This window comes from Hemiscyllium ocellatum, chromosome 3 (genome assembly GCF_020745735.1).
Source record: "Hemiscyllium ocellatum isolate sHemOce1 chromosome 3, sHemOce1.pat.X.cur, whole genome shotgun sequence".
NCBI classification, from domain to species: Eukaryota; Metazoa; Chordata; class Chondrichthyes; order Orectolobiformes; family Hemiscylliidae; genus Hemiscyllium; species Hemiscyllium ocellatum.
In genome coordinates, this window is record NC_083403.1 from 14,478,076 (window position 1) to 14,505,250 (window position 27,175).

Here is a 27,175-nt window from a genome sequence, read left to right on the forward strand (position 1 = left end):
TCGAGTACCTGGGAGGCAACATACCATCCGGGAGTCTCGTTTTTGGCCACAGAACTGCCTATCTACTCTCCTTACAATAGAATCCCCTATGACTATGGCCCTATGATTTTTTTTCCCACCCTTCCGAACAGCAGTGCCCACAATGGTGCCATGATCTTGACAACTGCTGCCCTCTCCTGGTGAGCCATCTCCCACAACAGTATCCAAAACAGTATGCATGTTTTGGAGGGAGATGACTGCAGGGGACACCTGCACCATCTTCCTACTCTTTTTCTGCCTTTTGGTCACCCATTCACAGTCTCTCTCAGCAATTCTAAACAGCGGTGTGACCAATTCACTAAACGTGCTATCCATGACCTCCTCAGCATCGCAGATGCTCCACAGCGAGTCCATCTGTAGCTCCAGAACCGTCATGTGATCAAACAAGAGCTGCAGTTGGACACACTTCTTGCAAGTGTAAGAGTCAGGAATGTCAGCCACGTCCCTGAACTCCCACATCAAGCAAGAGGCACATGCCACGGGTCTGAGGTCCCCTGCCATTGTAAGCTTAGCTTTATATCAACTAACTAAAACCAAACAATGCACTTAAATATATGAAAATGAAATATAAAGAAAAAATAAAAGCCTTAACTTACAGAGTCTTTTTCTTCCAGTTAGAGGAGGGGGGGACGGGTAGTATCTCAGGTTTAGCTGCTGCCCAAATATATATTAAATCCTCACGTCCCCAGCAGCCCTTGCTTCACTCCACCTTCTCTCCTCATCGCTCTGTCAAAACGGAGGCCTGACTCCTGAGCTAAGTCCCTCTTTAAGTGGGAAACCTTACCCTTCCCGGCAGCCTTCGCTTCCCTTCACCTTCTCTCCTCGCCCCGCTCTGTCAAAATAGGCTGGGACTTTTTTTCTCTGGAGTGTAGGAGATTGAGGGGTCACCTTACAAAGGTTTATAAAATCATGAGGGACACAGATAAGGGAAATAGCAAAGGCTTTTACTCTAGCGTGAGGGAGTTCAAAACTAGGGGGTATGTCTTTAAGATGAAAGGAGAAAGTTTTAAAAGGGACCTGAGGGGCAACTTTTTCATACAGAGGATGGTTTGTTTGTGGAATGAACTGCCAGAAGTGGTAGATGCGGATACAGTTGCAGCATTTAAAATTAATTTGGACAAGTACATGACTAGGAAAGGTTTAGAGGGATATGGGCAAATTGCTGGCAGGTGGGACTAGTTTATTTTGGGAATGGCGTGGACAAGTTGACTGAAAAGTCTGTTTCTGTGATGTATGACTCTATGACTATTATTATTAACTGATGTTAAAGGTGTTGTTTGGAGAATGCATCGGAGTCCACCAATCAGCACTCTCCTTTCATATACTGTAAATTTTATCTTCTCTTTGGATTGGTATTTCTTATGAATTGTCTTGCTGATTATAAGACAAAAAGATACAGTAAAATGTGTCTTTTCAGGAGTGATCAAGTTCTATTCCACCAAACAGCTATTCATAGGTCTACTTGACTTAAGTAGTAGCCCTGGGTTAGAGAGTGGATAAATAGTTGAAGGAGAAAATTTTGCAGGAATATGAGAAAAAGCAGGAGAGTGAGACTAACTAAATTGCTGTTCAAAAAAGTGGATACAGACTCACTGGTGTGAATGATTCCTCTGCTCTGTACTGTTCTGTGATTTGATGATAATCTGGCAATCATTATTCTGTGAAAACCACAAATGAACAAAATTAATATTGAATTTAATGGCACAATGTTAACTTGTACTCTGTATTTCCGAGTTGTTAGTCCAATTCAAACTATGAGGTTAATATACATGTCCATCCCTATTTGAATGTATTCCTTTAAATTGTGTGGATGGGTTCTGGTGGAAGGGCTAGTTTAACCAATCCTTTCAGTGATAATGTGACTCACTAAAAACAACTTGTGTGGCCTACAGAAAGTGTCCAGAAAAAGGGGAGAGTTGTCTCTGTCTATGAGAGTGCTGAGAAAGCGCATAGATTTGGTATGATCTATGTAAACTATACTTCCTCTTGTGGGGCATTCCAGGAAGAGAGGTCATTGTCTTAGGATAAGGGGTAGCAAACTTAAAGCAGAGTTGAGGAGAAACTACTTCTTCCAAAAGGTTATGGATCTGTGGAATTCTCTCACCCCAAGTGCAGTGAATGCTGTGTCAGTGAATAAATTTAAGGAGGAGTTGGACAAACTTTTAATTGGTAGTAGGTTGAAGGGTTATGGGGAGAAGGCAGGAAAAAGGGGGCAAGAAGCATATCAGCCAAGTTTGAATGGCGGAGCAGGCTCAATGGGCTGAATGGTCTAATTCTGCTCCTATACCTTATGAAGTTATGAGCTATAACAATTGGCACTCCCCTGATACCACTCCAAAAAGCCCTGACAGGAGGGAAGCTCCATGATCTTGCCCTCTGAGGCTCCGCAGTGTAGGTCACACAACCATCTCTGTCAATAGATATTTGATCCATTGATACCATTTCTGACAATACCAGGTCAAACTTCTTCTCTTGCAAGCACAATTTAAATCATATAATGCGAATAGCTGTAGCCCCAACACTGAACCCTGCGGGACACCACTCATCACCGGCTGCCATTCTGAAAAAGAACCTTTTATTCCAACTCTCTGCCTTCTGTTAGACAGCCAATCCTCAATCCATCCCAGCAGTTCACCTCGAACACCATGGGCCCTCACCTTGCTCAGCAGCCTCCCGTGTGGCACCTTATCAAAGGCCTTTTGAAAGTCTAGATAGACCACATCCACTGGGTTTCCCTGGTCTAACCTACTTGTTACCTCTTCAAAAAATTCCAACAGGTTTGTCAGGCATGACCTCCCCTTACTAAATCCATGTTGACTTGTTCTAATCAGACTCTGCTCTTCCAAGAATTTAGAAACCTCATCCTTAATGATGGATTCTAGAATTTTACCAACAACCGAGGTTAAACTGATTAGCCTATAATTTTCCATCTTTTGCCTTGATCCTTTCTTGAACAGGGGGGTTACAACAGCCATCTTCCAATCATCCGGGACCTTTCCTGACTCCAGTGACTCTTGAAAGATCTCAACCAATGCCTCTGCTATTTCCTCAACCACCTCTCTCAGAACTCTAGGGTGTATCCCATTGGGGCCAGGAGATTTATCAATTTTAAGACTTTTTAACTTTTCTAGTACTATCTCTTTCGTAATGGCAACCATACTCAACTCAGCCCCGTGACTCCCTTTAATTTTTGGGATATTACTCATGTCTTCCACTGTAAAAACTGACGCAAAGTACTTGTTAAGTTCTCCTGCTATTTCCTTATCTCCCATCACTAGGCTTCCTGCATCAGTTTGAAGGGGCCCAATGTCTACTTTTGCCTGTCGTTTGTTTCTTATGTACTGAAAGAAACTTTTACTATCATTTCTAAAATTACTGGCTAGCCTACCTTCATATTTGATCCTCTCATTTCTTATTACACTCTTTGTTATCCTCTGTTTGCTTTTGTATCCCTCCCAATCTTCCGATTTCCCACTGTTCTTAGCCACTTTATAGGATCTCTCTTCTTCTTTAATACATTTCCTGACTTCCTTTGTCAGCCATGGTTGTCTAATCCTTCCCCGGTTAATCTTTCTTTTCTTGGGGATGAACCTCTGTATAGTGTCCTCAATTATACCTACAAACTCCTGCCATTTTTGCTCTACTGTCTTCCCGGTTAGCCTCTGCTTCCAGTCTATTTTTGTCAGTTCCTCTCTCATGCCCTCATAATTACCTTTATTTAACTGTAACACCATTACATCCGATTTTGCCTTCTCTCTTTCAAACTCCAGATTGAACTCTACCATATTATGATCGCTACTTCCTAAGGGTTCCCTTACTTTAAGATCTTTTATAGAGTCTGGTTCATTGCAAAGCACTAGGTCCAGAATAGCCTGCTCTCTTGTGGGCTCCATGACAAGCTGTTCCAAAAAGCCATCCTGTAAGCATTCCATGAATTCCCTTTCTTTGGATCCACTAGCAACATTATTTACCCAGTCCACCTGCATATTGAAGTCTCCCATGATCAATGTGACCTTGACTTTCTGACATGCCTTCTCTATTTCCCGGTACATGTTGCATCCCTGGTCCTGACCACTGTTAGGAGGTCTATACACAACACCAATTATGGTTTTTTTGCCTTTGTGGTTCCTCAATTCCACCTACACAGACTCCACATCATCCGACGCTATGTCATTCAATACCATTGATTTAATTTTGTTCTTAACTAACAAGGCAACCCCACCCCCTCTGCCCACCTCTCTGTCTTTTCGATAAGTTGAAAAACCATGGAGGTTTAACTGCCAATCCTGACCCCCCTGTAACCAAGTCTCTGTGATGCCTGCCACATCATAATCATTCACTATTATCTGTGCCATTAGTTCATCGGCTTTGTTATGAATGCTACGAGCATTCAGGTAAAGTGCTTTAATGCTAACTTCCTTATCATTAGAGATGTTGGAAGTCATATGATGTCCTAAGTTATCCTTGCTTTTTTCTGCATTCTCAGTCTGCCTCAATTTTAAATGCTATCCTGATAATTGTTACTCTCCAGTAAGTCAATCACCCTATGGACAAATTCCTTGGCCTTTTTTTTTTCCAGAGTTGCAGGAAACCTGTTAACACAGAGAGAAGGCTAATTGTGAGATATTATGGTGAATCTGTCTCTCCTGGTTGGTGAGAAGGTGCTTACCTGAGCTGTACAATGTAGACCCAGTTTTGACTTGGCTGCAAAACAACTTGGAGGCTCCTGTGTCCAGATCTTTGTGCAATTACAGAAACAGCCCACATTGCTCAGTGCTGTAATGCCATGTTGGGAGGGCTGGGGCCCTGTACAGGACATAGATCCTGAAGGTTAACCATGCATTAAACGGCTAACTGGCCTATTCCCAGGGCAGGCTGTGATACTTCACGGAACAAAGCCACCTGTTACACTGAACAGATAGTCCCAAAGAGCTGGAGTGGTCTCCCTTGCCTGAATAAAATTTCATCAAAAGCAGAAAGCAGCTCAGTCAAGGTAAGAAAGAAGGTAGTTGCATTAATAGAGTGACTTTCACAATCGCAGACATTTAAAAAATGCATCACACCCAAAAGAATGCGTTCAAGGGCAGTCATAAATGAAGGAAAGACTGCAGCTAATTAGCACAAAAGTGAGCAATCCCAATCAACAATAAATTAATAACTAGATGATTTGCTTTTGTTGATGTTGACTCAGGGTTAAATATTGGTGAGGAGAAACTCTTCTGCTCAACATTCAAATTCTACGACGCAATTTCTTTGCACCCACACAAAAAACACTGATGAGGCTTTTGGTTAACATTGATTGTTCTCTGGAATGGAGCTTGAACCCATGAACAACTGTCTCAGTCAATGACAGGGCCACCTTCAGCTGAGGCTGCCCTTTAAAGGGGATATAATTACTTTGGGTCTGTAATCACTCCCAGGGATCCAGTATTTTGTATATAAAACATCTGAACCCCTCAATTAGATTCCAGTCTATAATCATTCCCAGGGATCCATTATTCTACATATAAAGCATCTGAACCACTCAATTAGATTCCAGTCTGTAATCACTCTCAGATATCCATTATTCTATATATAAACCATCTGAACCCCTCGGTTAGATTCTAGTCTGTAATCACTCTCAGATATCCATTATTCTATATATATAAACTATCTGAACCCCTCGATTAGATTCCAGTCTGTAATCACTCCCAGGGATCCATTATTCTACATATAAACCATCTGAACCCCTCGATTAGACTCCAGTCTGTAATCACTCCCAGGGATCCATTATTCTGTATATAAACCATCTGAATCTCTCGATTAGATTCCAGTCTGTAATCACTCCCAGGGATTCATTATTCTATATATAAACCATCTGAACCCCTTGATTAGATTCTAGTCTGTAATTGCTCCCAGGGATCCATTATTCTATGTATAAACCATGTGAACCCATCGATTAGATTCCAGTCTGCAATCACTCCCAGTGATCCATTATTCTATATATAAACCATCTGAACCCCTCGATTAGACTCCAGTCTGTAATCACTCCCAGGGATCCATTATTCTACGTATAAAACATCTGAACCCCTCGGTTAGATTTCAGTCTGTAATCACTCCAAGGTGTTTTTTATTTCCATCAATTTTTAGTTACTCTGATTTTGAGTTATTTTGTTCATTTAATAAATAATTATGAATGATTTTTGTCCCTCTTTGACTTTTGAAGTCACTTCACATATTAAAATGTGAATGTTTTATTCCAGCTGTCTGCCGCCATGAACTACGTGTGTGATGGTCCGTCGAGTGCGTGCAGTCTGTTAGAAGTTGTGCTTTCCTGGATGAGTTCCATGGGGATAAATGTCTAGTAATACATTTCCTGCCACTTGGCATGTAATTTGAACTTCTTAATTCATGGTTTCTTTTAAATCTCTTCAGGGAATCCTGCACATTTTCTTGGCTTCTTTAATTTCTGTAGGTTAAAATTACTGAGGAAAATTTCCAGCTTTTGAAATTAAATAAATAAATTGTAAATGCCTGCGCTGGGAATTGAATCAATGGCCGAGCCGTTCTCTTGAATGTTATACTTGTAATAGTCCAGAGAATGAACTATAACTGGGTTTTTAATAATCTGTATTGCCCTCGCCAAAAGACCGAATCCGTAATAACTTCCTAAAGGATAGATATTTGAAAAGGGCAATGGGGAAAGAGGAAGAGAATACATGAAACTGAATAGATCTTTCAAAGAGTTGTCACAGACATATAACAGACTTAATCTTATTTCTTTCAGTGAAGTCTGAATTGTGTCAAGGTTTTGGAGGGTTTCTCGCTGCCAGGCCTTGAAAGCTTTTTGTCTGCAACTTACCAAACCTGCCTCGTTAATTGCCATGAATTCCCAACAATGTGGAAGCAGTCCATTTGGCCAATCCTCTTACCCAAACCCAACCACTGCAACTTATCCCTGCAACCCTACATTTCCCATCGCTAATCCACTGAGCATGCATGTCTTTGGAAACCGGAGCACCTGGAGGAAACCCATGCAGGCGTGTGGAGAATGTGCAAACTCCACACAGGCAGTCACCCGAGAGTGGAATCATAACCGGCTCCATAGCACTGGAAGGCAGCAGTGCTAAACTCTGAATCACCATGTCGCCCCCCCACCCCATCTACCATGCCTCATGGTGTCAGTCACATTTGCTTTTAGCCCCATGTTGCTACCCACAGTTCCTGGAACAATTCGCCATTCAGTGGATATATCCCCCCCAAAAAACCCCATTATCCCTTGTACCCAATTTGGCCTAATGCCTAATGTCTGCTTCCACCACCTCCTCTGGCAATGCTTTCTGGGCACTCACTATCCTTTGTGTGAAAAAATATGCCTCACCCATCTCTTTTTAAACTTCAGTCCTCGCACCTTGAACCAGTGTCTCCTAGTAATTGACTCCTACACCTGGGAAAAGGTTTCATACTTTCCACACTGTCCATGCCGTTCACAATCTTATTAATTTCTATCAGGTCATTCCCAAACTTCCTGCATTCCAGTGAAAACAAACCCAGTCTTACCAACCTTTCTTCAGTCAACATCTTGGTAAACCTTTTTTGTACCCTCTCCAAAGCATCCACATTCTTCTGGTAGTGTGGTGACCAGACCTGTATTCAATATTCCAAGTGTAGCTGAAAATGTGTTGCTGGTTAAAGCACAGCAGGTTAGGCAGCATCTCAGGAATAGGAAATTCGACGTTTCGAGCATAAGCCCTTCATCAGGAATGAGGAGAGTGTGCCAAGCAGGCTAAGATAAAAGGTAGGGAGGAGGGACTTGGGGGAGGGGCGATGGAGATGTGATAGGTGGAAGGAGGTCAAGGTGAGGGTGATAGGCTGGGGTGGGGTGGGGGCGGAGAGGTCAGGAAGGAGATTGCAGGTTAGGAGGGTGGTGCTGAGTTGAGGGAACTGACTGAGACAAGGTGGGGAGAGGGGAAATGAGGAAACTGGAGAAATCTGAGTTCATTCCTTGTGGTTGGAGGGTTCCCAGGCGGAAGATGAGGCGCTCCTCCTCCAGCCGTCGTATTGTTATGTTTTGCCGGTGGAGGAGTCCAAGGACCTGCATGTCCTCGATGGAGTGGGAGGGAGAGTTAAAGTGTTGAGCCACGGGGTGATTGGGTAGGTTGGTCCGGGCGGCCCAGAGGTGTTCTCTGAAGCGTTCCGCAAGTAAGCGGTCTGTCTCCCCAATATAGAGGAGGCCACATCGGGTGCAGCGGATGCAATAGATGATGTGTGTGGAGGTACAGGTGAACTTGTGGCGGATATGGAAGGATCCCTTGAGGCCTTGGAGGGAAGTGAGTGTGGAGGTGTGGGCTAGAGTTTTACATTTCCTGCGGTTCCAGGGGAAGGTGCCGGGAGTGGAGGTTGGGTTGGTGGGGGGTGTGGACCTGACGAGGGAGTCACGAAGGGAGTGGTCCTTGCGGAACACTGATAGGGGAGGGGAGGGAAATATATCCCTGGTGGTGGGGTCCGTTTGGAGGTGGCGGAAATGACGGCGGATGATACGTTGTATGCGGAGGTTGGTGGGGTGGTAGGTGAGAACCAATGGGGTTCTGTCTTGGTGGCAGTTGGAGGAGCGAGGCTCAAGGGCCGAGGAGCAGGAAGTGGAGAAGATGCGGTGGAGGGCATCGTCGATCACGTCTGGGGGGAATCTGCGGTCCTTGAAGAAGGAGGCCATCTGGGCTGTGCGGTGTTGGAACTGGTCCTCCTGGGAGCAGATGCGGCGGAGACGAAGGAATTGGGAATATGGGATGGAGTTTTTACAGGGGGCAGGGTGGGAGGAGGTGTAGTCCAGGTAGCTGTGGGAGTCAGTCGGTTTATAGTAGATGTCTGTGTTGAGTCAGTCGCCCGAGATAGAGATGGAAAGTTCTAGGAAGGGGAGGGAGGAGTCTGAGACAGTCCAGGTGAATTTGAGGTCGGGCTGTAAGGTGTTAGTAAAGTTGATGAACTGTTCAACCTCCTCGTGGGAGCATGAGGCAGCGCCGATACAGTCATCGATGTAGCGGAGGAAAAGATGGGGGGTGGTGCCAGTGTAGTTGCGGAAGATGGACTGTTCCACATATCCTACGAAGAGGCAGGCATAGCTGGGGCCCATGCGGGTGCCCATGGCTACTCCTTTAGTTTGGAGGAAGTGGGAGGATTGAAAAGAGAAGTTATTCAGGGTGAGGACCAGTTCAGTCAGTCGAAGGAGGGTGTCAGTGGACGGGTACTGGTTGGTGCGGCGGGAAAGGAAGAAGCGGAGGGCTTTGAGTCCTTCGTGATGGGGGATGGAGGTGTACAGGGACTGGATGTCCATCGTGAAAATAAGGCGTTGGGGACCGGGGAAGCGAAAATCCTGAAGGAGGTGGAGGGCGTGGGTGGTGTCCCGAACGTAGGTGGGGAGTTCTTGGACTAAAGGGGACAGGACCGTGTCGAGGTATGCGGAGATGAGAAAAGGCACCACCCCCCACCTTTTCCTCCGCTACATCGATAACTGTATCGGCGCTGCCTCGTGCTCCCACGAGGAGGTTGAACAGTTCATCAACTTCACTAACACCTTCCATCCCGACCTCAAATTCACCTGGACTGTCTCAGACTCCTCCCTCCCCTTCCTAGACCTTTCCATCTCTATTTCGGGCGACTGACTCAACACAGACATCTACTATAAACCGACTGACTCCCACAGCTACCTGGACTACACCTCCTCCCACCCTGCCCCCTGTAAAAACTCCATCCCATATTCCCAATTCCTTCGTCTCCGTCGCATCTGCTCCCAGGAGGACCAGTTCCAACACCGCACAGCCCAGATGGCCTCCTTCTTCAAGGACCGCAGATTCCCCCAGACGTGATCGACGATGCCCTCCACCGCATCTCCTCCACATCCCGCTCCTCCGCCTTTGAGCCCCGCTCCTCCAACCGCCACCAAGACAGAACCCCACTGGTTCTCACCTACCACCCCACCAACCTCCGCATGCAACGTATCATCCGCCGTCATTTCCGCCACCTCCAAACGGACCCCACCACCAGGGATATATTTCCCTCCCCTCTCCTATCAGCGTTCCACAAGGATCACTCCCTTCGTGACTCCCTCGTCAGGTCCACACCCCCCACCAACCCAACCTCCACTCCAGGCACATTCCCCTGGAACCGCAGGAAATGTAAAACTTGTGCTCACACCTCCACACTCACTTCCCTCCAAGGCCTCAAGGGATCCTTCCATATCCGCCACAAGTTCACCTGTACCTCCACACACATCATCTATTGCATCCGCTGCAACCGATGTGGCCTCCTCTATATTGGGGAGACGGGCCGCTTACTTGCGGAACGCTTCAGAGAACACCTCTGGGCCGCCCGGACCAACCTATCCAACCACCCCGTGGCTCAAACTTTAACTCTCCCTCCCACTCTACCGAGGACATGCAGGTCCTTGGACTCCTCCACCGGCAAAACATAACAATACGACGGCTGGAGGAGGAGCGCCTCATCTTCCGCCTGGGAACCCTCCAACCACAAGGAATGAACTCAGATTTCTCCAGTTTCCTCATTTCCCCTCCCCCCACCTTGTCTCAGTCGGTTCCCTCAACTCAGCACCACCCTCCTAACCTGCAATCTCCTTCCTGACCTCTCCGCCCCCACCCCACTCCGGCCTATCACCCTCACCTTGACCTCCTTCCACCTATCACATCTCCATCGCCCCTCCCCCAAGTCCCTCCTCCCTACCTTTTATCTTAGCCTGCTTGGCAAACTCTCCTCATTCCTGATGAAGGGCTTATGCTCGAAACGTCGAATTTCCTATTCCTGAGATGCTGCCTAACCTGCTGTGCTTTAACCAGCAACACATTTTCAGCTGTGATCTCCAGCATCTGCAGACCTCATTTTTTACTCGAATATTCCAAGTGTAGCCTAATTAAAGTTTGATAACGCTGCAGCATAACTTGTCTACCCTTACACTCAATGCCCCTTCCAATGAAGACAAGCATGCCATAGGCCTTTTTTACTACTTTATCCACCTGCGCTGCCACCTTCAGTGATCTGTGAACCTGCACACTCAGATCCCTTTGCATATCAATACTCCTAAGGGTTCTGCCATTCACTGTATAATTTCCACCTGTACTTGACCTCCCAACATGCATCACCTCACGTTTGTCCGGATTAGTCCATGCCTCCAACTGATCTATAATGTAAACCTTCTCCGCATCCTCTCCAAAGCGTCCACATCCTTTTGGTAATGTGGTAACCGGAACTGTACACACTAAATACAGCCGAACCAATATCTTGTACGATTTTAACATGACCTAACAGCTCTTATACTCAATACCCCATCCGATGAAGGCAAGCATACCATATGCCTTCTTGACCATTCGGGGTACAATGGACCTGAACTCCTGGATCTCTCTGCTCATCAACTTTTCCCAAGGCTTTTCCATTTATAGTATAGTTCGCTCTAGAATTAGACCTTCCAAAATGCGTCACCTCACATTTGCTCAGATTGAACTCCATCTAAAATTTCTTTCCCCAACACACAAGTCTATCTATATTCTCCAGTATTCTTTGATAGTCTCCTGTGCTTTCTGCTGCTCCACCAATCTTTGTGTCATCTGCAAACTTGCTGATCATACCAACAGTGCCCTCTTCCAGATCATTTATCTATATCACAAACAACAGCGGCCCCAACACTGACCCCTCTGGAACACCACTGGTCACCTTTCTCCATTTCGAGAAACTCCCTTCAACTACTACTCTCTGTCTCCTGTTGCTCAGCGAGTTCTTTATCCACCAAGCGAGAACACCCTGCACACCATGTGACTTCACTTTCTCCATTAGTTTACAATGGGGAACCTTATCAAAAGCCTTATACAGTTCATTAATATAACATCCAAAGCCCTTCCTTCATCTATCAACTTGGTCACTTCCTCAAAAAATTCTATTATGTTGGCAAGGCACAATCTGCCCCACACAAAACCATGTTGCCTATCATTGATAAACCCATTCTCTTGCAAATATAAATACTTTATCCCTCAGTACCTTCTTCAGCAACTTTCACACCACTGACGTCAGGCTCACTGGTCTGTAGCTATCTAGAATATCCCTACTACCCTTCTTGTACAGGAGGACAACATTAGCAACTCTCCAGTCCTCCAGCGCTTCACTGTGTTTAAGGATGCTACAAAGATATCTGTCAGGGCCCCAGCTATTTCCTCTCTCGCCTTCCTCAGTAACCTGGGATAGATCCCATCGGTCCTGGGGATTTGTCCACCTTAATTATCCTTTAGCCTACCCAATGCATCCTCCCTCCTTATGTCAACATGATTCAGAGTAAATAAACTTCTATCTCTAATCTCAACATTCACATCATGTCCCTCTCCTCAGAGAAAACTGATGCAAAGTATCATTGAGAATCTCACCCATTTCTCAAGTTCGACATGCAACCTTCCTTCCTTATCCTTTAGTGGACCAACCCTTTCTCTAGTTACCCTCTTGCTTCTTATATATGAATAAAAGTTCTTGGAATTCTTCTTAATTCTGCTCGCTAAAGTTATTTCATGACCCCTTTTAGCCCACTTGATTCCTCGGTTAAGATTGGTCTTACTCTTCCGATATTCCTCCAAAGCTTGTTCTGTTCTTAGCTGCCAGGACCTTTTGTACACTTCCCTTTTCCTCTTGGTTTCTTGCACAATTTCTCCTGTCATCCACAGTTCACTAATCTTGTCTTTCCTCTCCCTTGTTTTCAAAGGGATATTCCTATCCTGCACTATCTTCAACCTTACTTGGAAAGTCTCCCTCATATCAAATGAGGACTTCCCTTCAAGTCGCTGTGTCCAATCCACATTTCCCAACTCCTGCCTAATTTTGATATAATTGGCCTTGGCCCAGTTTAGTACTCTTCCCTTAAGACCACTCTCATCTTTGTCTGAGTATTCTAAAACTTACAGAATTGTGGTCACTATTCCCAAAGAAATCCTGCTGCAAATGTGTTGCTGGTCAAAGCACAGCAGGTTAGGCAGCATCTCAGGAATAGAGAATTCGACGTTTCGAGCATAAGCCCTTCATCGAAGGGCTTATGCTCGAAACGTCGAATTCTCTATTCCTGAGATGCTGCCTAACCTGCTGTGCTTTGACCAGCAACACATTTGCAGCTGTGATCTCCAGCATCTGCAGACCTCATTTTTTCCCAAAGAAATCCCCCATGCAACCTCTACCACCTGTCCTGGCTCATTCCCCAACACCAGGTCCAATATGGCCCCTTCCCTAGCTGACCTATTGACATACTGCTCAAGAAAACTTTCCTAGATGCTTCTCACAAATTCTGCCACATCCAGACCTCTAACATTAAATGTATCCCAATGTTGGGAAAATTAAAACCTCCCATCACAACCACCCTTTAGCCTCTGCATCTTTCCATAATCTGATCTTCTACCTCATGCTCACTGTTGTGAGGCCAGTAGTACAGCCCCAACAATGTCACTGCATTGTTCTTATTTCTCAGTTCTACCCATAATACCTCACTGCTCAAGCCCGCCATCATATCCTCCTTCAGCACAGCCGTGATATCATCCCTGACAAGCAATGCAACTCCTTCCTCCTTGTTACTTCGATCCCTGTCCTGTCTGAAGCATATATATCCTTGAACATTTAGTTGCCAATCATGCCCACCAATTTCACCAATCTTTGTATCACCCGGAAACGTACTGATTAGACCAGCTACATTTTCCTGCAATATCTTACCTCACTCACTCCAATCGCTAATACCACCAACCCTGCATGGCCTCAGTGCTGCCTACACACTCACTTGGAAAGTCGCCCCACCTGCATTACCAGTGATAGCTTTGTCACCCTGTTCCCATAATATTTGCCACATCCTCATTCCTGGAGATAAACAGCCCACAATAGGGCATGCACAGTAAAGGCAGATTATGGGATGCCTGACTTCCAATTCCTTGCTCCTTATGTGGAGAGAACCCTGACTCTGACTGTCCTGAGCAGGCCTTTGACTGGTATTGGAAGCTACCTTTGACTTACTGTTCCCAAATTGCCAGAGTGAAGGATCCTTGACTTGAGTGAGCGCTGCTGATGACAATATCAAGCTTCCTGACTTTATGTCAGTACAAAGCAGCAAAGTAGGAGACTGGCTGAGGGAGAAACGAGACAGCAAGGGAAGGATGCTGCGCTCATCAAGGTTTGCTCAGAGTGATTGTTTGGAGCATAAGTGAAGAGTCTTGACATGCAGCCTGGGACAGTGCATGGGCTGCCCATGTGTTGCTGAGCACTCAGTGAAGCCTGATGGTGCCACCTCTGCAGTATTACATTGATAGCTGCTGGTGTCCTCCCTGCAGTATTACAGCAGTAGATGCTGGTGTCCTCCCTGCAGTATTACAGTGATAGCTGCTGGTCCGCTACCTGCAGTATTACAGCGGTAACTGCTGGTGCCCTCCCTGCAGTATTACAGTGATAGCTGCTGGTGTCCTCCCTGCAGTATTACAATGATACCTGCTGGTACCCTCCCTGCAGTATTACAGTGATAGCTGCTGGTACCCTCCCTGCAGTATTACAGTGATAGATGCTGGTATCCTCCCTGTAAAGACACAGTGATAGCTGATGGTGTCTTCCCTGCGCTATCACAGTGATAGCTGCTGGTGTCCTTACTGCAGTATGACAGTGATAGCTGCTGGTGCCCTTCCTGCAGTGTTACAGTAATAGCTGCTGGTGTCCTCCCTGCAGACGTACAGTGATAGCTGCTGGTTTCCTCCCTGCAGTATTTCAGTGATAGCTGCAGGTGCCCTCCATTTAATATTACGGAGATAGCGGCTGGTGTGTTCCCTGCAGTATTACAGTGATAGCTGCTGGTGTATTCCCTTACTGCAGTATTACTTTGATAACTGCTGGTGTTCTTGCTGCAGTATTACAGTAATAGCGCCTGGTCTCCTTGCTGCAGAATGACAGTGATAGCTGGTGATGTTCTCCCTGCAGTATTACAGAGAGAGCTGCTGGTGCTCTCCCTGCAGTGTTTACAGTGATAGCTGCTGGTGCCCTCCCTGCAATATTACAGCGATAGCTGCTGGTGTCCTTGCTGCAGAATTATAGTGATAGCTGGTGATGTTCTCCCTGCAGTATTACTGTGATAGCTGCTGGTGTCCTCCCTGCAGTATTACAGTGATAGCTGCTGGTGTTCTCTCTGCAGTATTACAGCGATAGCTGCTGGTGTCCTCCCTGCAGTATTACAGCAATAGCTGCTTGTGCCCTCCCTGCAGTATTACAGTGATAGCTGCTGGTGTCATCCCTGCAGTATTACAGTGATAGCTGCTGGTGTTCTCTCTGCAGTATATCAGTGATAGCTGCAGGTGCCCTCCCTGTAATATTACAGAGGTAGCTGCTGGTGTGTCCCCTGCAGTATTACAGTGATAGCTGCTGGTGTATTCCCCTTGCTGCAGTATTACAGTGATAGCGCCTGGTCTCCTTGCTGCAGAATTACAGTGACAGCTGCTGATGTTCTCCCTGTAGAATTACAGTGATAGCTCTGGTGTCCTCCCTGCAGTATTACATTGATAGCTGCTGGTGTCCTCCCTGCAGTATTACATTGATAGCTGCTGGTGTTCTCCCTGCAGTATTACAGAGATAGCTTCAGGTGTCCTCCCTGCAGTATTACATTGATAGCTGCTGGTGTCCTCCCTGCAGTATTACAGTGATAGCTGCTGGTACCCTTCCTGCAGTATTGCACTGATAGCTGCTGGTGTCCTCCCTGCAGTATTGTAATGATAGCTGCTGAGTACTTCCTGCAGTATTGTAATGATAGCTGCTGAGTACTTCCTGCAGATGTACCGTGATAGCTTATGGTGTCCTTCCTGCTGTAACACAGCGATAGCTGCTGGTGTCCTCCCTGCAGTATTACAGTGATTGCACCTGGTGCCCTCCCTGTAATATTATGGAGATAGCTGCTGGTGTGTCCCCTGCTGCATTACAGCGATAGCTGCTGGTATCTTGCCTGCAGGATTACAGTGATATCTGCTGGCGTCCTTCCTGCAGTATTACAGTGATAGCTGCTGATACTCTCCCTACAGTATGACAGTGATAGCTGCTGGTGTCCTCCCTGCAGTATCACAGCAATAGCTGCTGGTGCCCTCCCTGCAATTTTACAGTGAAAGCTGCTGGTGCCCTCCCTGTATTATTACAGTGATAACTGGTGGTGTCCTTGCTGCATATTACAGTGATAGCTGCTGGTGCCCTCGCTGCAGTATTACAGTGATAACTGGTGGAGTCCTTCCTGCAGTATTACAGTGATAGCTGCTGATGTCCTCCCAGCATTATTACAATAATAGCTGATGTCCTCCCTGCAGTATTACAGTGAAAGCTGCTGATGTCCTCCCTGCAGAGTTACTGTGATAGCTGCTGGTGTCCTCACTGCAGTATGACAGTGATAGCTGCTGGTGCCCACCCTGCAGTATTACAGTGATAGCTGCTGGTGCCCTTCCTGCAGTGTTACAGTAATAGCTGCTGGTGTCCTCCCTGCAGACATACAGTGATAGGTGCTGGTGCACTCGCTGCAGTATTACAGTGATAGCTGCTGGTGCCCTTCCTGCAGTGTTACAGTAATAGCTGCTGGTGTCCTCCCTGCAGACATACAGTGATAGGTGCTGGTGCACTCGCTGCAGTATTACAGTGATAGCTGCTGGTGCCCTTCCTGCAGTGTTACAGTAATAGCTGCTGGTGTCCTCCCTGCAGACATACAGTGATAGGTGCTGGTGCACTCGCTGCGGTATTACAATGATAGCTGCTGGTGTCCTCCCGGCATTATTACAATAATAGCTGATGTCCTCCCTGCAGTGTTACAGTGATAGGTGCTGGTGTATTCCCTTGCTGCAGTATTACAGTGATAGCTGCTGGTGTCCTCCCTGCTGTATTACAGTGATAGCTGCCGGTGCACTCGCTGCAGTATTACTGTCATAGCTCCTGGTGTCTTCCCTGCATTATTACAATGATAACTGCTGGTCCCCTCACTGCAGTATTACAGTGATAGCTGCTGGTGTCTTCCCTGTAGTATTACAGTGATAGATACTGGTGCCCTCTCTGCAGTATTTCAGTGATAGCTGCTGGTGTCCTCCCTGCAGTATTACAATGATACCTGCTGGTGTCCTCCCTGTAGAGGTACAGTGATAGCTGCTGGTGTCCTCCCTGCAGTATGACAGTGATAGTTGCTGGTGCACTCGCTGCAGTATTACAGTGATAGCTGCTGGTGCACTCGCTGCAGTATGACAGTGATAGCTGATGGTGCCCTTCCTGCAGTATTACAATGATAGCTGCTGGTGTCCTCCCGACGTTATTACAGTGAAAGCTGCTGGTGTACTCCCGGCGTTATTACAGTGATAGCTGCTGGTGTCCTCCTGAGATTATTACAATAATAGCTAATGTCCTCTCTGCAGTATTACAGTGATTGCTGCTGGTGCACTCGCTGCAGTATTACAGTGATAGCTGCAGGTGCCCTCCCTGTAATATTACGGAGATAGCTGCTGGTGTGTTCCCTGCAGTATTACAGTGATAGCTGCTGATGCCCTTCCTGCAGTATTACAGTGATAGCTGCTGGTGCCCTCGCTGCAGTATTACAGTGATTGCTGCTGGTGTCCTCCGGCATTATTACAATAATAGCTGATGTCCTCCCTGCAGTGTTACAGTGATAGCTGCTGGTGTCCCCCCTGCAGTATTACAGTGATAGCTGCAGGTGCCCTCCCTGTAATATTACGGAGATAGCTGCTGGTGTGTTCCCTGCTGTATTACAGTGATAGCTGCTGGTGCCCTCGCTGCAGTATTACAGTGATTGCTGCTGGTGTCCTCCGGCATTATTACAATAATAGCTGATGTCCTCCCTGCAGTGTTACAGTGATAGCTGCTGGTGTCCCCCCTGCAATATTACAGTGATAGCTGCTGGTGCACACGTTGCAGTATTACAGTGACAGCTGCTGGTGTCCTCCCGGCATTATTACAATAATAGCTGATGTCCTCCCTGCAGTATCACAGTGATAGCTGCTGGTGTCCGCCCTGTAGTATTACTCTGATAGATGCTGGTGCCCTCTCTGCAGTATTACAGTGATAGCTGCTGTTGTATTCCCTTGCTGCAGTATTACAGTGATAGCTGCTGGTGTCCTCTGGCATTATTACAATAATAGCTGATGTTTTCCCTGCAATGTTACAGTGATAGCTGCTGGTGCCCTCGCTGCAGTATTACAGTGATAGCTGCTGGTGCCCTCCCTGCAGTATTACAGTGATAGCTGCTGGTGTCGTCCCTGCAGTATTACAGTAATAGCTGCTGGTGCCCTTCCTGTAGTATTACAGTGATAGCTGCTGGTATCGTCCGTGTAGTATTACATTGATAGATGCTGGTGCCCTCTCTGCAGCATTACAGAGATAGCTGCTGGTGCTCTCCCTGCAGTATTACAGTGATAGCTGCTGGTGTCCTCCCGGCATTATTACAATAAAAACTGATGTCCTCCCTGCAGTGTTACAGTGATAGATGTTGGTGTCCGCCCTGTAGTATTACTGTGATAGATGATGGTGCCCTCTCTGCAGTACTACAGTGATAGCTGCTGGTGTATTCCCTTGCTGCAGTATTCCAGTGATAGCAGCTGGTGTCCTCCCTGCCTTATTATAGTGATGCTGCTGGTGCACTCACTGCAGTATTACAGTGATAGCTGCTGGTGTCCTCCGGCATTATTACAATAATAGCTGATGTCCTCCCTGCAGTGTTACAGTGATAGCTGCTGGTGTCCTCCCTGCAGTATTACAGTGATAGCTGCTGGTGTCTTCCCTGTAGTATTACAGTGATAGATGCTGGTGCCCTCTCTGCAGTATTTCAGTGATAGCTGCTGGTGTCCTCCCTGCAGTATTACAATGATACCTGCTGGTGTCCTCCCTGTAGAGGTACAGTGATAGCTGATGGTGTCTTCCCTGCTCCATTACAGTGATAGCTGCTGGTGTCCTCCCTGCAGTTTGACAGTATCTATCACAGTCATACTACAGCATGGAGACCAGCAGCTATCAATGTCATACTTCAATGAGGACACTAACAGCTATCACTGTAATACTGCAAGGAGGACGCCAGCAGATATCACTGTAATCCTGCAGGCAAGACGCCAGCAGCTATCACTGTAATACAGCAGGGGACACACCAGCAGCTATCTCCATAATATTACAGGGAGGGCACCAGGAGCAATCACTGTAATACTGCAGGGAGGACAGCAGCAGCTATCACTGTAATGCAGCAGTAAGGACACCATAAGCTACCACGGTACGTCTGCAGGGAGTACTCCAGCAGCTATCACTACAATACTGCAGGGAGAACATCAGCAGCTATCACTGTAATTCTGCAGCAAGGAGACCAGGCGCTATCACTGTAATACTGCAGCAAGGACACCAGCAGTCATCACTGTAATACTGCAGCGAGTGCACCAGCACCTATCACTGTACGTCTGCAGGGAGGACACCAGCAGCTATTACTGTAACACTGCAGGAAGGGCACCAGCAGCTATTACTGTAATACTGCAGGAAGGGCACCAGCAGCTATCACTGTAATCCTGCTGGGAGGACATCAGCAGCTATCACTGTAATGCTGCAGGTGACACAGCAGCAGCTATCTCCATAATGTTACAGGGAGGGTACCCGCAGCTATCACTGTAATACTGCAGGAAGATCACCAGCAGCTATCACTGTAATACTGCAGTGAGGGGACCAACAGCTATCTCAGTCATACTACAGCATGGACACCAGCAGCTATCACTTCATATTTCAGTGAGGACACCAGCAGCTATCACTGTAATATGCAGCAAGGACACCAGCAGTTACCACTGTAATAATACGTGGAGGGCACCAGCAGCTTTCACTATAAAATTGCAGGGAGGGCACGAGCAGCTATTGCTGTGATACTGCAGGGAGGACACCAGCAGCTATCACTGTAATACTGCATGGAGGACACCAGCAGCTATCACTGTCATACTGTAGGGAGCTATCACTGTAATACTGCAGCAAGGGAATACATCAGCAGCTATCACTGTAATACTGCAGAGAGGGCACCAGCATCTACCACAGTAATAATACAGGACGGACACCAACAGCTATCACTAATACTCCAGGGAGGGTACCAGCAGTTATCACTGTAACACTGCAGGGAGGACATCAGCTATTATTGTAATAATGCCGGGATGACACCAGCACCTATCACTGTAATACTGCAGCAAGGGAATACATCAGCAGCTATCACTGTAATACTGCAGGGAACACACCAGCAGTTATCTCCGTAATATTACAGGGAGGGCACCTGCAGCTATCACTGAAATACTGCAGGGAGGACACCAGCAGCTAACACTGCAATACTGCAGAGAGGACACCAGCAGCTATCACTGTAATACTGCAGGGAGGACATCAGCAGCTATCACTGTAATACTGCAGGGAGGACACCATCAGCCATAAATGTACCTCTGCAGGCAGGACGCCAGCACCTATCACTGTAACACTTCAGGGAGAGCACCAACAGCTATCACTGTAATACTGCAGCGAGGGCACCAGCAGCTATCACTGTAACATTGCAGGGAAAACATCAGCTATTATTGTAATAATGCCGGAGGACACCAGCAGCTATCACTGTAATACTGCAGCGATTGCACCAGCAGCTATCACTGTAATACTACAGAGAGGGCACCAGCATCTATCACAGTAATACTACAGGGCGGACACCAACAGCTATCACTGTAATACTGCAGCGAGTGCACCAGCATCTATCACAGCAATACTACAGGGCGGACACCAACAGCTATCACTGTAATACTGCAGCGAGTGCACCAGCAGCTACCACTGTAACACTGCAGGGAGGGCACCAACAGCTATCACTGTAATCCTGCAGGGACGGCACCAGCAGCTATCACTGTAACACTGCAGGAAGGGCACCAGCAGCTATCACTGTAATACTGCAGCGAGTGCACCAGCAGCTATCACTGTAACACTGCAGGGAAAACATCAGCTATTATTATAATAATGCCGGAGGACACCAGTAGCTATCACTGTAATACTGCAGAGAGGGCACCAGCTTCTATCAGAGTAATACTACAGGGCGGACACCAACAGCTATCACTGTAATACTGCAGCGAGGGCACCAGCAGCTATCACTGCAACACTGCAGGGAGGACATCAGCTATTATTGTAATAATGCCGGGAGGACACCAGCAGCTATCACTGTAATACTGCAGTGAGGTCACCAGCAGCTATCACAGTAACTCTGCAGGGAGGACATCAGCAGCTTTCACTGTAATACTGCAGGGAGGACATCAGCTATTATTGTAATAATGCTGGGAGGACATCAGCAACTATCACTGTAATACAGCAGGGAGGTCACCAGCAGCTATCACTGTAATACTGCAGGGAGGTCACCAGCAGCTATCACTGTAATACTGCAGGAAGGACACCAACAGCTATCGCTGTAATACTGCATTGAGGGAACCAGCAGCTATCACAGTCATGCTTCAGTGAGTACACCAGCAGCTATCACTGTAATACTGCAGCAAGGACACCAGCAGCTATCACTGTAATACTGCAGCAAGGACACCAGCAGCTATCACTGTAACACTGCAGGGACAGGATCAGCAGCTATTGCTGTGATACTGCATGGAGGCCACCAACGGCTATCACTGTCATACTGTAGGGAGAGTATCAGCAGCTATCACTGTAATACTGCAGGGAGGACGCCAGCAGATATCACTGTATTCCTGCAGGCAAGACGCTAACAGCTATCACTGTAATACAGCAGGGGACACACCAGCAGCTATCTCCATAATATTACAGGGAGGGCGCCAGGAGCAATCACTGTAATACTGCAGGGAGGACACTAGCAGCTATCACTGTGATACTGCAAGAAGGACACCATAAGCTATCACTGTACGTCTGCAGGGAGCACTGTATTCCTGCAGGCAAGACGCTAACAGCTATCACTGTAATACAGCAGGGGACACACCAGCAGCTATCTCCATAATATTACAGGGAGGGCGCCAGCAGCTATCACTGTAATAGTGCAGGGAGGACACCTGCAGCTATCACTGAAATATTGCAGCAAGGGTACCAGCAGCTATCACTGAAATACTATAAGGAGGATACCAGCAGCTCTTACTGTAATACTGCAGGGAGAACATCACCAGCTATCACTGTAATTCTGCAGCAAGGATACCAGGCGGTATCACTGTAATACTGCAGCAAGGACACCAGCAGTTATCACTGTAATACTGCAGCAAGGGAATACACCAGCAGCTATCACTGTAATACGGCAGGGTACACACCAGCAGCTATCTCCGTAATATTAAATGGAGGGCACCTGCAGCTATCACTGAAATACTGCAGGAAGGGCACCAGAGCAATCACTGTAATACTGCAGCGAGTGCACCAGCAGCTATCACGGTAATATGGCAGGGAGGACACCAGCAGCTAACACTGTAATACTGCAGGAAGGGCACCAGCAGCTGTCACCGTAATACTGCACGAAGGGCACCAGCAGCTATCACTGTAATAGTGCAGGGAGGGCACCAGCAGCTATCACTGTAATACTGCAGGGAGGGCACCAGCAGCTAACACAGTAATACTGCAGCGAGTGCACCAGCAGCTATCACTGTAATACTGCAGTGAGGACACCAGCAGCTATCACAGTAACTCTGCAGGGAGGACATCAGCTATCACTGTAATAATGCCGGAAGGACATCAGCAGCCATCACTGTAATACAGCAGGGAGGGCACAAGCAGGTATCGCTGTAATACTGCAGCGAGTGCACCAGCATCTATCACTGTAATACTGCAGGGAGGGCACCAGCAGCTATCGCTGTAATACTGCAGGGAGGACATCAGCAGCTATCACTGTAAACACTGCGGGGAGAGCACCAGCAGCTCTCACTGTAATACTGCAGGAGGAACATCACCAGTTATCACTGTAATTCTGTAGCAAGGAGACCAGGTGCTATCACTGTAATACTGCAGCAAGGACACTAGCAGTTATCACTGTAATACTGCAGCAAGGGAATACATCAGCAGCTATCACTGTAATACTGCAGGGAACACACCAGCAGCTATCTCCGTAATATTACAGGGAGGACACCTGCAGCTGTCACTGTAATACTGCAGGGAGGACACCAACAGCTATCGCTTTAATACTGCAGTGAGGGGACCAGCAGCTATCACAGTCATACTTCAATGAGGACACCAGCAGCTATCACTGTCATACTTCAATGAGGACACCAGCAGCTATCACTGTAATATGCAGCAAGGACACCACCAGTAACCACTGTAATAATAGCTGATGTCCTCCCTGCAGAGTTACTGTGATAGCTGCTGGTGTCCTCACTGCAGTATTACAGTGATAGCTGCTGGTGCACTCACTGCAGTATTACTGTCATAGCTCCTGGTGTCTTCCCTGCATTATTACAATGATACCTGCTGGTCCCCTCACTGTAGTATTACAGTGATACCTGCTGGTGTCCTCCCTATAGAGGTACAGTGATAGCTGATGGTGTCTTCCCTGCGCCATTACAGTGATAGCTGCTGGTGTCTTCCCTGCAGTATTACAGTGATACCTGCTGGTGTCCTCCCTATAGAGGTACTGTGATAGCTGATGGTGTCTTCCCTGCAGTATGACAGTGATAGTTGCTGGTGCACTCGCTGCAGTATTACAGTGATAGCTGCTGGTGCCATTCCTGCATATTACAATGATGGCTGCTGATGTCCTCCCAGCATTATTACAATAGCAGCTGATGCCCTCCCTGCAGTATTACAATGATAGCTGATGCCCTCCCTGCAGTATTACAATGATAGCTGATGCCCTCCCTGCAGTATTACAGTGATAGCTGATGGTGCCCTTCCTGCAGTGTTACAATGATAGCTGCTGGTGTCCTCCCGGCGTTATTACAGTGATAGCTGGTGGTGTCCTCCCGGCGTTATTACAGTGATAGCTGCTGGTGTCCTCCTGAGATTATTACAATAATAGCTAATGTCCTCTCTGCAGTATTACAGTGACTGCTGCTGGTGCACTCGCTGCAGTATTACAGTGATAGCTGCTGGTGTCCTCCGGCATTATTACAATAATAGCTGATGTTCTCCCTGCAGTGTTACAGTGATAGCTGCTGGTGTCCCCCCTGCAGTATTACAGTGATAGCTGCTGGTGTCCTCCCGGCATTATTACAATAATAGCTGATGTCCTCCCTGCAGTATCACAGTGATAGCTGTTGGTGTCCGCCCTGCAGTATTACTCTGATAGATGCTGGTGCCCTCTCTGCAGTATTACAGTGATAGCTGCTGTTGTATTCCCTTGCTGCAGTATTACAGTGATAGCAGCTGGTGTCCTCCCTGCCTTATTATAGTGATGCTGCTGGTGCACTCGCTGCGGTATTACAGTGATAGCTGCTGGTGTCCTCCGGCATTATTACAATAATAGCTGATGTTTTCCCTGCAATGTTACAGTGATAGCTGCTGGTGCCCTCGCTGCAGTTTTACAGTGATAGCTGCTGGTGTCGTCCCTGCAGTATTACAGTGATAGCTGCTGGTGTCGTCCCTGCAGTATTACAGCGATAGCTGCTGGTGCCCTTCCTATAGTATTACAGTGATAGCTGCTGGTGCCCTCCCTGCAGTATTACAGTGATAGCTGCTGGTGTCGTCCCTGCAGTATTACAGCGATAGCTGCTGGTGCCCTTCCTGTAGTATTACAGTGATAGCTGCTGGTGCTCTCCCTGCAGTATTACAGTGATAACTGCTGGTGCACTCGCTGCAGTATTACAATGATAGCTGCTGGTGTCCTCCCGGCATTATTACAATAATAACTGATGTCCTCCCTGCAGTATTACAGTGATAGATGTTGGTGTCCGCCCTGTAGTATTACTGTGATAGATGATGGTGCCCTCTCTGCAGTACTACAGTGATAGCTGCTGGTGTATTCCCTTGCTGCAGTATTCCAGTGATAGCAGCTGGTGTCCTCCCTGCCTTATTATAGTGATGCTGCTGGTGCACTCACTGCAGTATTACAGTGATAGCTGCTGGTGTCCTCCGGCATTATTACAATAATAGCTGATGTCCTCCCTGCAGTGTTACAGTGATAGCTGCTGGTGTCCTCCCGGCATTATTACAGTGATAGCTGCAGGTGCCCTCCCTGTAATATTACGGAGATAGCTGCTGGTGTGTTCCCTGCTGTATTACAGTGATAGCTGCTGGTGCCCTTCCTGCAGTATTACAGTGATAGCTGCTGGTGCACTCGTTGCAATATTACAGTGATAGCTGCTGGTGTCCTCCGGCATTATTACAATAATAGCTGATGTCCTCCCTGCAGTGTTACAGTGATAACTGCTGGTGTCCTCCCTGCAGTATTACAGTGATAGATGCTGGTGTATTCCCGGCATTGTTACAATAATAGCTGATGTTCTCCCTGCAGTATCACAGTGATAACTGTTGGTGTCCGCCCTGTAGTATTACTCTGATAGATGATGGTGCCCTCTCTGCAGTATTACAGTGATAGCTGCTGGTGTATTCCCTTGCTGCAGTATTACAGTGATAGCTGCTGGTGTCCTCCCTGCCTTATTATAGTGATAGCTGCTGGTGCATTCGCTGCAGTATTACAGTGATAGCTGCTGGTGTCCTCCGGCATTATTACAATAATAGCTGATGTCCTCCCTGCAATGTTACAGTGATAGCTGCTGGCGTCCTCCCTGCAGTATTACAGTGTTAGCTGCTGGTGTCCTCCCTGCAGTATTACAGTGATAGCTGCTGGTGTCCTCCCTGCAGTATTACAGTGTTAGCTGCTGGTGTCCTCCCTGCAGTATTACAGTGATAGCTGCTGGTGTCCTCTCTGCAGTATTGCAGTGTTAGCTGCTGGTGTCCTCCCGGGATTATTATAGTGATAGCTGCTGGTGCCCACCCTGCAGTATTTCAGTGATAGCTGCAGGTGCCCTCCCTGTAATATTACGGAGATAGCTGCTGGTGTCCTCCCTGCAGTATTACAATGATACCTGCTGGTGTCCTCCCTGCAGTATTACAATGATACCTGCTGGTGTCCTCCCTGTAGAGGTACAGTGATAGCTGATGGTGTCTTCCCTGCTCCATTACAGTGATAGTTGCTGGTGCACTCGCTGCAGTATTACAGTGATAGCTGCTGGTCCCCTTCCTGCATATTACAATGATAGCTGCTGATGTCCTCGTAGCATTATTACAATAATAGCTGATGTCCTCCCTGCAGTATTACAGTGAATGCTGCTGGTGTCCTCCCAGCATTATTACAATAATAGCTGATGTCCTCCTTGCAGAGTTACTGTGATAGCTGCTGGTGTCCTCACTGCAGTATGACAGTGATAGCTGCTGGTGCCCTCCCTGCAGTATTACAGTGATTGCTGCTGGTGTATTCCCTTGCTGCAGTATTACAGTGATAACTGCTGGTGTCCTTGCTGCAGTATTATTGTGATAGCTGCTGGTGTCCTCCCTACAGTATTACAGTGATAGCTGCTGGTGTATTCCCTTGCTGCAGTATTACAGTGAAAGCTGGTGGTGCCCTCCCTGCAGTATTTCAGTGATAGCTGCTGGTGCCCTGCATGTAATATTACGGAGATAGCTGCTGGTTTGTTCCCTGCAGTATTACAGTGATAACTGCTGGTGTCCTTGCTGCAGTATTACAGTGATAGCTGCTGATGTTCTCCCTGCAGTATTACACTGAGAGCTGCTGGTGTCCTCCTTGTAGTATTACAGTGATAGCTGCTGGTGTCTTCCCTGCAGCATTACAGTGATAGCTGCTCATGTCCTCTCTGCAGTATGACAGTGATAGCTGCTGATGCCCTTCCTGCAGTATTGCACTGATAGCTGCTGATGCCCTTCCTGCAGTATTGCACTGATAACTGCTGGTGTCCTCCCTGCAGTATTGTAGTGATAGCTGCTGGTGTACTCCCAAAAGACGTACAGTGATAGCTGCTGGTACCCTCCCTGCAATATTCCAGTGATAGCTGCTGATGCCCTTCCTGCAGTATTGCACTGATAACTGCTGGTGTCCTCCCTGCAGTATTGTAGTGATAGCTGCTGGTGTACTCCCAGAAGACGTACAGTGATAGCTGCTGGTGTCCTTTCTGCCGCATTACAGTGATAGCTGCTGGTGTCCTCCCTG